We start from the raw sequence: 16,920 nt of genomic DNA on the forward strand, positions 1-16,920 counted from the left end.
AATCAAAATCACTTTGTTCCATCTTCTTTTCGTAAATCTTGGACACGACCCCTTGCTTCACCATCAAACACAAATTCAAATCCTAAGCCATCTTTCCAACCAAATCCCAACATACCTAGACTCCCAACAATTACCAATAATGTTTCCAAAGCCAAGACTATAGTCTGCTCTACAAGTGCCACCAACCTAGACATCTAGCGGTGAATTGTCAATCCAAGAAGCCAACTATTTAACTAATTGGGAGTGACTAAAGATGAAGACCATGAAGAAATGTCAGACTTCACGGAAGACAATGATGATATCAGTACTACTTCAGATACTTTACCAAGTATGTCAAATCCTCATTCATTATTAACGATGAAATGTTTTTTGTATGGTCACAAAAAGATTGTTTTGCATGATGATGGGAGCACACATGATTTTATTTCTTTAAAATTGGTCAAAGAATTGAATTTACATACTGTTTTAACTCATTATCACATAAAAGCTGCATTCTTAGGCACTAGACATAATGGTACACAAGAATTTCATGATTTAGAAATTAAAACTGGCGATTATGTTGAGCCTTTGTAAGCTAGTGACATTATCTTTTAATGCCTTGGCATCATAAATATAATCTTGATATAGATTTTTCCACACATTCAATGAAAATTCATTCTAATGGAAAACAAATCACATTACATGGTACACACACAAGCTAAACATGCATTACGAAAAGGTAGCAAATCATATTTAGTATGGGTGAATGAAATTGAAACTAACGAAAATCAAATGCATCCTAGGCACACACAATTTCTTTCATAATTTAAAGATTGTTTTACTGCTGATTTACCACCTGGTTTACCACCTATACGTCCTGAAGATCATAAAGTAGATTTAATTCATTCTCAACAACCATGTAAAGCACCTTATAGACACAATCAAATTGAACAGAAATAAATCCAAGCCCAAGTTGAAGAATTCTTAACCCAATGACTCATTAGGCCGAGTAGTTCTCCTTTTGTGTATGTGTCCTGTTAGTCAAGAAGAAAAATAATACTTATAAGATGTGCATTGATTATCGTGTCCTAAACAAGATCACTGTTAAGAATAGATATCCGATCCCTAGGGTAGACGACCTCATGGATAAACTACAAGGGGCCACAATATTTAGCAAGATAGTTCCAAATTTGGATATCATCAAGTACGATTGGATACGCCTAATATTTTCAAAACTGCATTTAGAACTCAATTTGGTCATTATGAGTTCCTTGTTATGCCTTTTGGTTTGATTAATGTACCAACCATATTCAGTCCTATGATGAATCGAATACTTTTGAAGCATCAACATTGTGTAATTGTTTTCTTTGATGACATATTGGTTTTGAGTAAGAATAAGAACGAGCATTATGAACATTTATCTTTGGTTTTCAAATTATTGAAAGAGAATCAATTATATGCTAACCCTGAAAAGAGTGAAATTTTCCAAACCCACATTGAATACTTAGGACATATTATTTCTTCTGATGGTATTCAAGTTGATCCTAAAAAGATAGAAGCAATTTTGACTGCCATGAGGTGCTCGACCCTTATGACGAAAGGTCTCTTGGTGAGAAATACGTTAGGCAGGAGGAGGCGAGAGTGCCAAGTCGGCTTTGGCCTTAAATCTCTCGATTGCTCCTAGGAACTGTCTGACCCTCACATGAATCAGGATGGGATCCTCGAGTCCCCAGTACTAGTGAAGGGACACAAATCTTGGAGGGTTTGTTTTCTTCTACATAGACAGAAGGTGTTTTCCAGTGAACGGAGGTTTATCTTCTGTGTAAGTAGAAGGGGGAAAGCATTAAAAATAATTTTGCGAAATATGTTTTGCCAAAAGTTTGTTTCTCTGTCTTTGTGTTGTGCCATAAAATTATGTGAAGGAACCTGTGATAATGGGTTAATTAACAAAGCTTCTTTCATATGTCATAACTTAATGTGATAGGCAATTAGAAAACTAAAGAAAACCATTTGTTGGAAGCAGGTGGGTGACATCCACGACAAATCCATCTTACGGATGAGTGGTCCTAGTAAGCTGGGAGCTTCTCTCAAGAGAGATTGAACGAAATGTTAATTAGGAAAAATTAGGCAGAGTTGAGCATTGACTTACCTAGGGACAAGTCTTAAAACCTTGATAAAAAATTATCTTTGGGAAAAGGTGCAGTGGCTATGCCAAAACTTTGTTAAGGTTCCTTGAATCCTAACTAGTGGCTAGAAAAAAGTGTTGCACTCCAATCCCACTTAAAGGTGAGTATATATGAGTTTGGAAAAAATAAGAAAAAAAGGGACAAAGTACAAAGTGTACATAGAAGTACAACTAGATGAGGAATAGATATCATCTTATCCTGCCATCATTTTTCTAAGGCATAATATTCCACTAAGAGACTTTTAGTGAGAAAATTTGCAATACTCTCATCAATCAAGATCTTGAAAAACTCTATATGCTTGTCCTCAAGCACCACTTTGATGAAGTGATAACAAACCTCAATGTGCTTGGTCTTTGCATGAAAGTCATTAGGAGATATGGACTCTCTTTTTTGCCCCTTCATAGTGAATAAACAAAAATAGGCCTAACCAATAAGAGAGTTGGGATTCCAGATTCATATAGCATGAATCTTTTACCCATTTCTTGGCCCAAATCTTCCGTCAACAATAAAATAAGGGGAAATGTGGGGAATACAAGGCTATCACTTCCTAAAATTTAGTGACTCGAATTTTCATTTTCTTATTTTTTAAATGTCTGACATACCTTTCTTTTTCATTTTCCCCCTCTTTCTTAGGCGGAAGTCAAATTTATCATTTCTTTTTCCCCGCTTCTTATTTCTTGATGAAATTTTATAGCCTCATTGTTGCTTGTCGTATCTGTAGCCCTAAATTTCATTGCCTCTATGCAAACACAGAGTGAGTTTCTCATGTTTTATGAGAGTGGATCTTATTCCACAAAAGCCCTGAGATTTTCTTAACAGAAATTTATAGGTATATTGTTCTCTTCCATGGATGTTCTATGGTAAAGTTTTATCTCATTTGGAAAAAACCTATGTAAGTTATATGCATGCTCTGACATGAACTTTATTTTGTTTTGGTACTCTAGGAGTCTCTCTCATAGTCAAGAACAATGATATTTTAAATACTCAACTTCTTCTTTAACATCTTTGGGTTTTTTGTAAACAAGGTTACAAGTATGTTGTCTTATTTTTTTATTGCTCCATAGTTAAATTTTGTCTCATTTGGACAAAATCTATACAAGTTATATGCATACTAATCTCTCCTTTGATTTTGTACTCCAAGAATCTCCCACAATGAAGAAAAACGATTTTCTAAAAACTCAACTTCTTCAACATCCTACAAAGAAAGGGACACGTATATTGTCATTTTTTTCTGTTGCTCCATGGTTAAATTTCAACTCATTTGGACAAAGCCTATGTAAGTTATATGCATGCTTTGACATGAGATTTCTTTTGTTTTTGTACTCCAGGAATCTCACATTGAAGAAACAATGCTTTTGTGATAACTCAACTTCTTGTTTAATATCTCTGGGCTTTTTTGTGAAAAGAATTACAGGTTCATTATCCTTTTTCTAAAACTACTTCATGGTTAAATATCATTGCATTTGGAGAAAAAATTATAAATTATGTATATTTTGAGTTAAATTACCTTTTGCTATTGTATCCTAGGCCTCCATCTCAGCAAGATACACTTATTGTCCAGAAATCAACTTCTATTTTAACAGCCTTAGGATTGAGGACTATAAAGTTTCTCAAGCTTGTTTCTCTCTATAGTGATTAAATGTTTAAAAAAAATCAATTGTAAGTATTTTTAATGAATTATTGTTGTTGACATTTAGTTAGGATCGATGGGAATAAATATTTAGTATAGATTTGAGCATTAAGTTTGTAACATTAATAATTTGTATATTTAGAAGTCCAAAATTAAATTGCTATAAATAAAGAAAGATTTTTTTAGTTTTTTATCTCATTATGATAATTTTATTTAGATTCCTAAAACCATGGAATAGAATGAGATAGCATCAGTGCTACAGTCCCATAGCATAGCATAATATTAGAATTGTATATGTGAAATGACAAAGGGATGCTTGTGCATGAATATATTATTATACTAATGATTATATATATGGACAAATTCACTAACATGTAAAAATAAAAGCACATAAAAACTTGCTGATAGGTAACTTTTGTATTTGGTTAATATAGATGTCTTCACGGAGGAAAAACATCAGTAACATACTTGCAATGGAGTTCTTCAACAGGAAAGATAGTAGCAATAATTGGATTTGTGATAAATACTATAAGTTGGATTGGATTTTGATGTATCCAAGTACTCGAGGAAGTTTCAAGGTCAAGGGTAAAGAAGTTGCAAAACCCAACAAACATTAGAAATGTAGAATTTTATAGTTCAATAAAGTGTTTAATGGGACAAGGACAGTAAATAGAAGTGTTGATCCGACGTGTTTATATGCATAAACAAATATGTGTGCACAATGAGAACTACATTCCAAAATATAAACAAAATAGTAATTTTCTAAATTTTATCATTGTTTGTTCTTTTGCATCAAAGTTGTTTTGTATAATCTTTGCAATGTTCTAATTCAAATGTGTTTTACTGACAACTCTATATCCATCGACTTTACATGAATGGTAGAATGTAGAATGTTTGAGTGCAAAGATACATGTTTGGCATGAAGACATAGGTTCTTTAATCTACAATAATAACTTTGCAAGTCAACTTGCAACTCAAAAGATCTTTTTTTATCATTCATTGTATGTAGTAGAAAGTCAAAGATTGTAGCATGTCCCATTGCCACCATTATCTAGTTGTGAATGGTTGATTGGTAGCTTGGACTTTTCAAGAGTATGGAAGTCAAAGATAGAATCCAACATTAATAATGCTATGAAACCTACCATAGGCTCCAAAGATGTGCATCTTAGTTGGCTTATTCCATTTTCATTGTTTGTACATTTGTTTGGTTCATGTGAGGTTCTGAAGAAAACGAAGGTTACTTATCAATGCAAGTGTCCATCCAAGGAATGGGTGAGTCACCTACTGGGTGAGTCATGGAAGGTCAAAAGAACACATTTTGCTGAGATGATTGAGTGTAGGGTCAACCAATTAGATCTTACATTCAAGCAAATCTTATTTACTGAATTGTATGCCTTCATTTAATTGATACCTCTATTGCTTAGATGAATTGTTGTGTTAGTTGCTTTTACCTACCATATTTTTTATTTTAATTATAGGTATTTAATCTCTAGAAAAACTATATGCATTCACTTTCAATATAGAAGATGGCAACTTTTGTGAGGGGAGTGGATCAACTTGGATCAAGACACTTGAGATGAGACACATACAACTCTCATAGATGTGGTTATCTTGTGGAATGGTCATAATCCTTTTGTAGTTACATAGAGAGTCATTGAGCCATTTCTTTTTTGAGATAAGAAATCCAATTAATGTCCAATGAGCCCTTATGCAACTTCTATTTCAAGTTAGATAATAGAAAGCTAAGGAGACTCATAGTGAACAATCCTTCACTATAAACAATGTGCTTCTCATATCCTTGAGAAAGTGGAATCCTTGTAAAAATTCTTATAAAGAGCAAATACAAACTTTTTAAAAACTTTTTTGTACTTTTAATTTTGATCATTTTGGTTTACTGTGATCCAAGAATGTGAGTATATATGTTATAGTTAATCAAGCACACTAGTTAAAATCACAATTAAATTGCATGCTGGAGTTCTATAGCCTTTGCAAGATTGTCTTTGCATAACGATATATTGCATCTCATCTCTTCTACTCATTTTTTTAGCACTCGCTCTATTGAAGGAATGAAACTAAGTGTTGAAAGTAGATTTCTAGTTGTTGTATTTGAAGGGCTTTAAGATTTTTTCTTTAAAAATTCCAATATTTTCTCTTGTTAGACTTCAACATATTCAATGATGCAAACACATTTGAGGATATAATGAAGTGTTTGTCTATTTGAGTAATTTTGATTGTGGCTTTCAATTTTTGAAATAAAATATCTATGGTTAGGGTTTTAATTTGATACTTTAGGGTTAACCTTTTTATAATAATCTTTACTTAAAACCCTTGATACATAAAAGTTAGATCTTAAAACTCATATTCACTTTCATTCTCTACTTCTCTATACCTCTGCTCTCCTTCATTCTCTCTGTCTCTGTGCCATGGCTACTACTCCTGCCTTTGTCACATGGATTAGCTCCACATGCTATGTGCTTATAGGAGACTAGATTTACCTGAGGTTTTGCATGACTTTGAATCTAGAAAGCTCACTTTCCATTGTAGATCCTAGCTTTAGCATATTGGCATCATTTTGTGGTGAGGCGGACCCTCTCACTTGCTCCATTTTAAACTCTTCTCTTAGGTGGATTCCGATAGATTTTTTGTAAAGTTTATGTGCCAAATCGAGCCATGCAAAGGTAATAAATTGAGCTTGGTGCATGTGGGGCAACAACTTTGTGCTAGAGCTATATACCCACCTTATCTTGGGACCACATCATGATGGATGTCATCGAGCATGATGTAGCCTTTTCCATCTATGTTTTGTGCACTGATGTGCAAAATGACAATGATGAGGAAGATATCGATGCACCCTCTCTCAGCTGCCACAGCTACAATATTTAAAGAGGAAGCTTGAGGAAATCACCCTCAATTTAAGTGAGGAGGTAGCACAAAGAATATCTTTCGTACATCCACCTCCCTGCCCTGTTGAGATGCTGAGCAGTGAGCCACCCCTTGCTTCTCTTGATGTTGTCACCATCGAGGGGGTTGAATACCTATTCATGCAAGATGTGTTGGAGATTTTGGAGATAAGAGAAGAAGAACTATATTGTATCATGGTGCATGATGCACCAAATGATTTTATAGGTTTTGATGTATAGGATGCATCACCATATGTGGATGAGGTAGCTTGATATGATGGCATGAGCGTCCATGACATCTTTGCCGTTATGAGCATTCAAAAGCAGATTAAGGATGTGGCGCCAGAGTATGACATCTCCGACCAAGATTTTGAGCACTTATAGGAAAGCCTTTTTGGTCCTCAACCCGACTATACAATACCTTTCTAGGAGAGGGATGAGGGTGGCCCGATTACAAGAGTAGACCTAGATGCTCCATTACAAGGCAAATAGATGATGCAAAGAAGGTAATGTTTTTTATTTTTAGCACAACTTCACCCATAGGGCCTCGAGGGCATAAGGACCCACATCATCAAACCCTGGAAGAGCCATTTCCACAGGCTTAAATCTTGGGGTTTGAATTTGTCGACATAAGGACTCACATTATCAAATTTGATTGGGATCCGACCCCTACAAGAGCCCTGTCCATAGGCTTGTGTTTGGGGCTTGCATCTGACCCATATTATCAAATTTGACCAGGATCAAAACCCCTATAGGAGTCCCTTTCACAAGCTTGCGTCTTGGGGCATGCATCAAATTTGAACGAGATCAGACCAGTGCAGGAGCCCTATCCATAGGCTCATGTTTGGGGCCTTCATCTGACCCACATCATCAAATTTGAGCACAATCATACCTCTATAGGAGCCTTGTCCCGCAGGCTCACATCTGGGGGCCTACAATCTGTAGGCCCCCAAATGTAAGCTTGTGGATAGTACTCTGATCCCGGTCAAATTTGATGATATGGGTTCTTATGACCTTGAGGCCTTGTGGGTCAAGTTTTATGCAAAACTGAAGTATATATCTTTAATACTCCATGAATAGTGATTCTAATACTGAACTTATGTGACGCACAGCATTATCTATATAGATTAGTTTTTATCTAGGAAGGGTGTTTTCATCTAGGCAAGGTGGTTGATCTGGTGGCCAAGAAAGGATACATGACTCCGAATTGAAAGAGTACATTGGTCATCTTGTCAGTGACATAGTATATTTCATAAGACATATTCTCATGCTTTTGCTAAGTACTTCTTGAATTGAGGGCATGGCCCCGTCAAGACAATCCCAACCTTGGAGAAAGTGATGTTGTTTAGACATTCAAAATTGTTGTACTTGCTCACAAGTACTAGGTCTGACCCACTTTTCTCCATGGTGGACCATGGTATGGTTGCTGGAGTTGAAGACCCCGGTGTCATTAGGTAGGAACTTCTAGGGAAAAATATATTGATACTTATGATAAAGAGCAGCTTTGACCATGGGTAGCCTAGCTCTCTAACGTGTCCACCTGTCCACTTGAAGGACACGTCTTAGTAGCCCATCGGGAAGAGAGTCCAAAAAGTGCCGCCCGGCACTTCCACGGAATGTCACGGGGTTTGCAATCTAGGTCTTCCCGAGTCTGCCACGAAGCGGAAGCATTTCGGCCATTCCCACTTAGGACCGACCTGAATCAGGGTTTTCCTAATGGTCAAGTCCCTCGGAGGTAACTAGCATCGAGCCCCCAAACGAACTACTTTACGCAGAAACATCAGGGTCAAAGTGGATTTATACCGCACTTGGTTCAAGGAGAATGGAAAACGAGAGGGATGCGAAGCTCGACCTCTCTACCCAAAAGGCATAGTCCCATTCCGTTCCCCTAAAACAGTATAAATCGGGACCCTAGCTTTCTAGCTTCTAGGTCATTGTTACCTTGCTGTCAATTTCTTTGAGAAAAGTTCCCGGCCAACTGGGACCACCCTTCTGTAGGATGGACCCATGGTTACATCCATCTGCACTTTCCTCAAGTTGCTTTAGTTATCTAATTACCTACCACATTTAGTTTGACAAGCAAAAACAACTTCCTTAATTAGCCAATTAATCATCGGTTCCTTCACGTAACTTAGGCACTAACATAGAAAAACAATGTCAAGCAAGCTTCTTTTCAACATTTGATCTTTATTTATTAGTCTTTGGAATACATCATATAATCCAGCCCAAAGGCTATCCCATAATCCGCCAGAAGGCACCCGCCCGAAGGCAATTCCATGTGAGTGCCGAGCAGCGCTTTCTGGACTCTCTTCCCGATGGGCTGCTAAGACATGTCCTACAAGTAGACAGGGGGACACGTTATAGTTGGTATCAGAGCAAACCAATGAGATCTAATATTTACAAGGGAACTTAATGAATGGAAGTAGAGCAATGTTGCCATTAAGAACATTTCCTTACTTACGTATCAATGCTGACCTGCAGAGTCATGAAGCATGGAACAAATTCTTCGTATTCCAGGTTATGTTTATGACTACGATGCATGCTTCGGATTATCGACAAAGGCTAGGTATGATGAATATCCTAGACTGCATCTACAATCCTTCACCCTTGTACATGGAATGGAGATACCATTAAGAACAAATACCCCATTCCAAGAATAGATGAACTTCTTGACCATCTTCAAGGTGTGAAGATCTTCTCTAAGATTGATCTCAGGTATGGATATTATCAGATAAGGATCAAGGAAGAAGATATCCCAAAGACTGCATTTAGCATAAGGTATGGGCACTTTGAATTCCTAGTCATGTCATTTGGGCTGACAAATGCTCCTACTACCTTCAACAGGCTAATGCAGGATATCTTTAGGCCCTATCTTGATGACTTCGTACTTGTCTTCACTGACGATGCCCTAATTTACTCTAAACAGGAAGAAGATCATGAACCCTAGCTTCGCATTGTTCTTGAAACAATGAGGGCACACAAGCTTTATGCCAAGAAGAAGAAGTGTGCATTTTTCAAGCGACAGATTGAATATCTGGGATTCATTGTATCAGTGGAAGGAATTTCAGTAGATCCGACCAAGGCCAGAGACGTTCTAGAATGGCCAGTACCAATAATTGTCAAAGAAATACGTAGTTTTCTTGGATTGACAGGATGGTATAGGGTCTTTATAAAAAACTATGCTTTGATTGCAGCACCTCTGACTGATCTACTAAAGAAGCAAGTATCAATTGTTTGGTCACCCGCCCCGCTAAACAGTCCAACTTTGACAAACTAAAGCAAAGCTTGGTATCAGCACCCATCCTGAAACTTCCTGATCTTAGTAAGAGGTTTGAAGTAATGGACAAAGCTCCGAGTTCTAATGCCCAGGTTCCATTAATAAACCCACATGAAAAGAATGCATTTAAGCATGTTTAATTTTCATAGGGAAGTTATAAATGTATTTATTCATTCGTTTTACAAAGTTTAGTGCATAACGAATATTTGAAATTGCTCGCACTCCCGTGGACAAGGGTAATTGCAATCTTCTTGAATGTATAATGCATAACTTAGAAGATGATATCATGCTAAGAAGGATAGAGCTTATGTCGCATGATGCACTTACAAAGTAAATTCATGGTCATGGGTCATATAGAGGATAATCTTAGATGCCCATTGAATGATGTCCAAATCGTCACAATGCATGGAAAGGAATTACCAACTTTGCAAATTGCATGTGAAGATGGTTGCATTTTAGGACGGGTTAAGTGTTGAAGGAAGGATTAATTTAATGTTGGACTCATGGTATTCGCTCATGCATGGAGACCTTCTATCAAAGTTTGAATGCATCTTCATTGAAAATATTAAAGCTTTGATTCCATTGCATCATTATAGTTTAGGGCGAGGGAAAGAAATGATCATTGTAAATCTTATAGTTGCATTGAAGGAAAATATTTATAGTCTTGAAATCGCAAGTTTGCATAAAACAATACATCACATACATCTTGCAGTTCCTTGCATCTTTTAGGGAAAAGTACTTGCTAATTTAGATGGAAGTACTTGCATCTTTAAAAGGGATGATCATCACTAGTCGTGGGTTAGTTAAATCAACTAAGTAATTCACGTATAGTCGAGTTGCTCACATGAAAATCATAAAGGTGCGATTAGATTGCATATGACGATCACCTCAAGTGCTAGGTAGGGTTAAGTTACACTAAAATTCTCCCTAGTATCGCACTTGGGATGCCAATTTGAGACTTCCAATCTCAAAGGTCCTACCTACATTCATGGAATGTTAGGGTTAGCTAAACGCCCATGCAAGAACGATCTAGGGTCCTCACCCTAAGGATCAATTGGCCAAATATCAGACTTCCGTATGATTTTAGAAACCCTTGGGCCAAAACGTTGTCGGCCTAGTAGGGTTAGGGTTGGGTTGGGTCAAGAGGAATCCCAAACCCTACATCTTGACCAAAGGTATTCTTGACCAAGGAACACTGTTTGATGCGAGAAATAATCCCACAAGTCAGGCACGACACCTATGCAACAAGTTGCAATGTCCCATGGTTTTGTGTCTAAACCACAAAATAGTATTGCCACTCCTTAGAACAAGGGTTGGCGGGCTCTAAGTACAAGTCTAATTTTCTAGAGGATGAGTAGACATCCTGCTACGTCACCCTTCTGTGAGGCTGATTTGCCAAGTTAGGGTAATTATGAATTGCCTAGCAAGCAATTGACCCAATCAAGTTAGGGCGACGAGATTGCCCAAGATTTATTGCCTATAATTTAAGGAAACCTAAGTGGGAACAACGGGAATGCTTCCGCTTCGTGGCAGACTCGAGAAGACCTAGATCGCAAACCTCGTGACATTCCATGGGAGTGCTAGGCAGCGCTTTCTGGACTCTCTTCTCGATGAGCTGCTAAGACGTGTCCTACAAGTAGACAGGGGGACATGTTACAAGCTCCAAGAAGCCTAGGATAGATTAGATGTACTTATTACCTAATGATGCTTCTTTTGCAATGTAACGTAGTTTGTAATCTTCTCTTCATATTAATAAAAATTAATGTTGTTGGATTTGTGTGCAATGTAGTTTGTGATACATGCCATTTATTATTATTTATATTTGAATGCAATACTTATTTATTAAATTTATACACAATATGATTCATCATTTAAATTTAATACACAACACTTTATCAAATTCGTGCATAACATTTATTTATCCAAAGACATGTAAGGACAATGTAAATAAATAAATAAATAAAAACAAACAACTAAAAAGAAATAAGATGTGTCAAAAGTTCATATTCATATTCATAACAATTTACAAAGGATTCGATATAAGTAGGGTTTACAAAATCGTTTTAAAAGCTAGCTTACATAGATGTAGATCCCTATTGTTGCTGCTCTCCACCAAACTTGTCCCTCCATTGCCAAAATAATCTCACTATTTGTAGATCCCTGACAGTGTTGAAAGGGAGAGAAGGATCGAAGCTTGGACTCGAGAGCTATGGCGAGAGAGCAAGCACAAGAAAGAGAGAGACAAGAAATGGAAACTCCAATAGTCACAATGTGTGACCGGGCCTTCCTTTATTCAAACTGTAACTAAAAGAATAAAGAATAAAGTGATGGTGATAGGTGCCTGCCACTTGCAGTGTGCAATGGCGGTGACTGTCAATGTAGTAATACATGGGTGGCTAGGCGGAGGCACCTTTACCCCCAACAACCTCCCACTTTAAGGCGAATCTGCCCTAGTGAGGAGTGAAAAGAAAAAGAGAAAAGACAGTACAACATGTACACATGTACAACAGGATGAGGAAAGACGTCATCTCATCCCACGCCCATCAACCTTCTGAGAAAGGAAAAGCGCTCTGTAGAGAGGCTTTTCGTAAGCAGATCTATAAGATTTTGGTCAATCGAGATCTTGACAAGGTCAACAGACTTGTCCTCAATGACCCCACATATGAAGTGGTACCTCACCTCAATGTGTTTCGTCTTCGCATGGAAGACCGGATTCTTGGCTAATTAAATAGCACTCATAGAATCTGAATATAGTATAGGGATAGCATCAATACCAAGGTTAGCAACCAAACGACCCAACCAAATGGCCTCCTTGCAAGCCTTAGTGGGTGCAACATACTCGGCCTCTGTAGTAGAAAGGGCCGTGCATTTCTGCACCCTAGACATCCAAGAAACAGCACCTCCACCATATGTGAATACATAGCCAGAAGTGGACTTCCTACTATCTGCATGTCCTGCATAATCAGAGTCTATGTACCCCACGACTCCTTTATCCTGGCTACCATAGCATATGCACATATTTGGAGTTCCCTTCAGGCACCTCATGATACCCTTCACGGCATCCCAATGCTTCTTGCGAGGTGTAGCCATATAGTGTGCCACAACACCAACTGCAAAGGCAATATCTGGACGAGTGACTATCATGGCATACATAAGACTGCCCACTGCGTGTTGAGATGACAAGCTCAACACATGCGGACATTGATGATGGACCGCCTGGTTAGATGGGTCCACACGTCTAGACTTAGCACGTCGGTGGTCATTATGACTCTCACATGGCCACTGACTCATTTTTTATTATATTCAGGTTGTTACACCTATTTACAGCTGGCATAGTTATAGCGCCAGTCGACTAGTGTAGTCGGTTATGCATTGTTTGACTTAGTAGGCCACTTTCCTTTTATGTTGTATCTTATCTATACTTTGTGTACATTGTAAAGAGTGTGGAAGAAGAAGAAGAAATCAGCAAGAAAACGTTTTGGCCTCCATCTCTCTTCTTGTCTCTTGAGTGAGCTTCTCCTTGTGCATTCTGTGTGTGTTTAGCGCAGCATCTTGAGCAACCCCCTCCACCACGCGATTCTTGACATGGTATCAAAGTCGCGCCATTGAGAGAGGCTGATTTCAAAGGTTGAAGCAAAGGAGGAGAAGCAAGGTTCGAGCAAGCAAGCCACGGGTAAGAAGCTCTCCCATCCTTCAACTCTTTCTCTTGGATAGTGCCTGTGGAGGCACTGGAAGCAGGGCAGAGCAAAAATCTCAGATTGTAGTGAGATTTTTTGTGCACGAAGAGCACTGTGTATTCTGCAGATCCGCAGTTATTTTGGGCATCTGAGGCCGTTTCAGGGCCCGTTTTAGAGCTGCAAGGTTGCGGACAACATTTTCAGGGTACGCTGTGACTTCGACTGTATTGACCGAAAGTGGGTGCGCAGGTTACAGATTTCAGATTTGTAAGTTCAAAGGTGTTTACCAATGAGTAAACACAAGGTTTATCTGCAAAAAGGTTACAGATTGCATGTATTGTTGAGCAGACAGTTAAAAAGGCTGTCTGGTGTTTTGCTGTGCACTACAGGTCCAGGGTTGCAGAAGATTTACTTGCTGTTGGTATTAATTTTGTGATAATGGCAGAGAACAGTGGAAGCCCTATCATTGAGAAGCTCGACAAGAACAACTACCCTTCATGGAAGTTCCGTGTCACGAACTTCCTTATTGGAAAAGGCCTCTACGAGTTTGTTTCAGGTGAAGAAAAGGAACCGGAGATGAGTGATCCTCCAACTGCAGAAGAGACAAAGGCACGGAAGGAATGGAATGCAAATGATAAAAAGGTCATGTATTGGTTGTCTGCAGTAATTGACAATAATATGCTGGGACACATTAGAAATGCAGAGAATTCATATGCAGCTTGGACCATACTTGAAAGTATGTTTTCTGTAAATACAAAGGCACGAAAGATTCAACTCAAGCAAGAGTTAAATACATTAAAGAAAGGGAAGATGTCTATCAATGAGTATACACTGAAGGTAAGAAGCATTGCAGATGCATTGGCAGTGATTGATGCAATGGCCGATGATGATGATTTGGTGTCGTCTACCTTGGGTGGACTTAACAATGAAAAGGCTTGGAAGTCTTTTGTAACTTTTGTATATGTCAGAAAGCCATTTCCAGATTTCGGTGAGTTGGTCTCCCTTATGATCACTGAAGAGATCAACATGCAGAGTGAGACATCTGAAAGAAGTGGTGAACAGGTCCAAGCTTTCTACTCCAGTTGAGGAAGGGGAAGTGGCAGGTTCTCTTCAAGAGGCCGTGGTACAGGACGTGGTAGTGACAACTAGCAAAACAGATTGAATCAGCAATTTGGCGATATGCAGGTTTCAGGAGGTCGTGGTAACTTTAGAGGCAGGGGGAGCTTTAGAGGAAGAGGTAGATGGCAGAACAGAGGTTCTAACAACTCTGGTATTGTGTGCCACTACTGTGGCAAAACAAGTCATATTGCAGCCCAATGTTATGCTAAGAGAGATGATATCCACAGTGGTAAGTTGCAGCAAGGAAACTATGCATCGTCTTCACGACAGAATGAAGACAAAAATGAACGTTTGTTCGTTATGCAGCATATGCCGAATGCTGTTACAGGAAAGGGAACACATGAAGATATTTGGTATGTTGATTCAGGTGCATCCAATCATATGACCAGCCATGCAGAATGGTTTGGAGAGATGCATGATTTGCAGAATACAGGTTATGTGCAGACGGGTGATGACTCATGCCACCCAATTTCACACATTGGAAAAGTTCCCTTGTCCTTGCATGATGGTAAGACAAAGAGTCTTTTTGATGTATTACATGTGCCATCTATTATAAAGAACTTGGTGTCAGTCGGTCAAATGGTAGAGCAAGGGCTGCAAGTCAGATTTAATGCAAAGAGCTGCTTTGTAGAAGACTTCAATGACAAGTGCAGGTTGGTAGCAAAGGGAAGTAGAGTTGGACGTATGTTCACTCTAGATGCTGGAATTCCTACTATGAATGCATCTATGTATGCCAAAGGAAAAGGTGTTGTTGCAGACATTGAAATTTGGCACAAACGCATTGGACATACAAATGTACAAAGGCTGAAATTAATGCAGTCCAAAGGGTTGGCTACAGGTTTGCCTACATTTAAAGTTGCAGAATTTCAGAAGGTATGTGAAGCATGTTAGTTTGGTAAGCAGGCAAGACAACCCTTTTCACATGACAGAGATGTAAGCAAAAATATCATTGATGTTGTGCATACAGACATTTGGGGGCCTACACAAAATGTATCTCTTGGAGGTAGTTCATACTTCGTCACATTCATTGATGATTGTTCTAGAAAGCTGTGGGTATATTTTATGAAGGAAAAGAGTGAAGCATTTGAGCACTTTAGAACTTTCAAGGCTGCAGTTGAAAGAGAAACAGGCTTGAAAGTAAAGTGCCTGAGGTCAGATGGAGGGGGAGAGTACCTCTCAAATGAGTTCAGTGATTTTCTGAGGTCTCATGGGATAAAGAGACAGTTCACATGCAAGTATACCCCACAGCAAAATGGGGTTGCAGAAAGGAAAAACAGGCATATTGCAGAAGTTGCACACGCCTTGATGGCTGAAAAGAATATGCCTAAGCATTTTTGGTCTGAGGCTATTCATACTGCTGTTTATATTATGAACATCCCACTGCTGCAGTTCATGATATGACCCCCGAAGAATGTTTTACAAGTAAGAAGCCTGATGTTTCACACTTGAAAGTATTTGGCTGCATTGCGTATGTTCATGTGCCAGATGAGTTGCGGAAGAAACTGGATCCAAAGGCTGAAAAGTGTATCTTTATTGGATACTCTTTAGAGCAGAAAGGGTATCGCTGTTACAACCCTGTCACATGTAAGTTCAGAGTGAGCAGGGATGTCATCTTTGATGAAATGAGTATGCATCTAGTGGTGATGCATTGGATCTTGATGATGATCATGACACTCATGTGCAGGTTGAAAGGCAAGAATCACGGACTCTTAGTGGACCAGAGACATCATCTGGTAGTCCTTGGTCTGGGAGACTAAGGAGTACCTCTACATCTTCGAGTGCATCTAGTAGCACTACAGGTAAAGACAAAGGAAATAATAAAGTGTCAGAAGGCATTGATGTAGTTCTTGATGGAGACTCCAGTGGCTCAGAGAGCTTGGATGATGAGCTTGGCATTCCTTCAGTGAGGACTCCAGGTGTGCAGAGAGCACGTGTTAATGCAAAGACTCCATTGAGTGATCCAGTGGTACGCAGGTCTAGTAGGGTGAGATACCCTGTTAAAAGATTTGGTTTTGAGGGATGGTGAAACTAGTTGAGGATGTTGAGCCCACATGTTTTGAGGAGGCTGTTGGTCATGCTCATTGGGATGCAGCAATGGATGAGGAGATGGCTGCATTAGAGGCCAATAAGACTTGGGATCTAGTATCATTGC

Source organism: Lygodium microphyllum, chromosome 5, assembly GCF_053477565.2.
Source record: "Lygodium microphyllum isolate KBCC chromosome 5, Lygodium_microphyllum_v1.1.10, whole genome shotgun sequence".
In the NCBI taxonomy this organism is placed as follows: domain Eukaryota; kingdom Viridiplantae; phylum Streptophyta; class Polypodiopsida; order Schizaeales; family Lygodiaceae; genus Lygodium; species Lygodium microphyllum.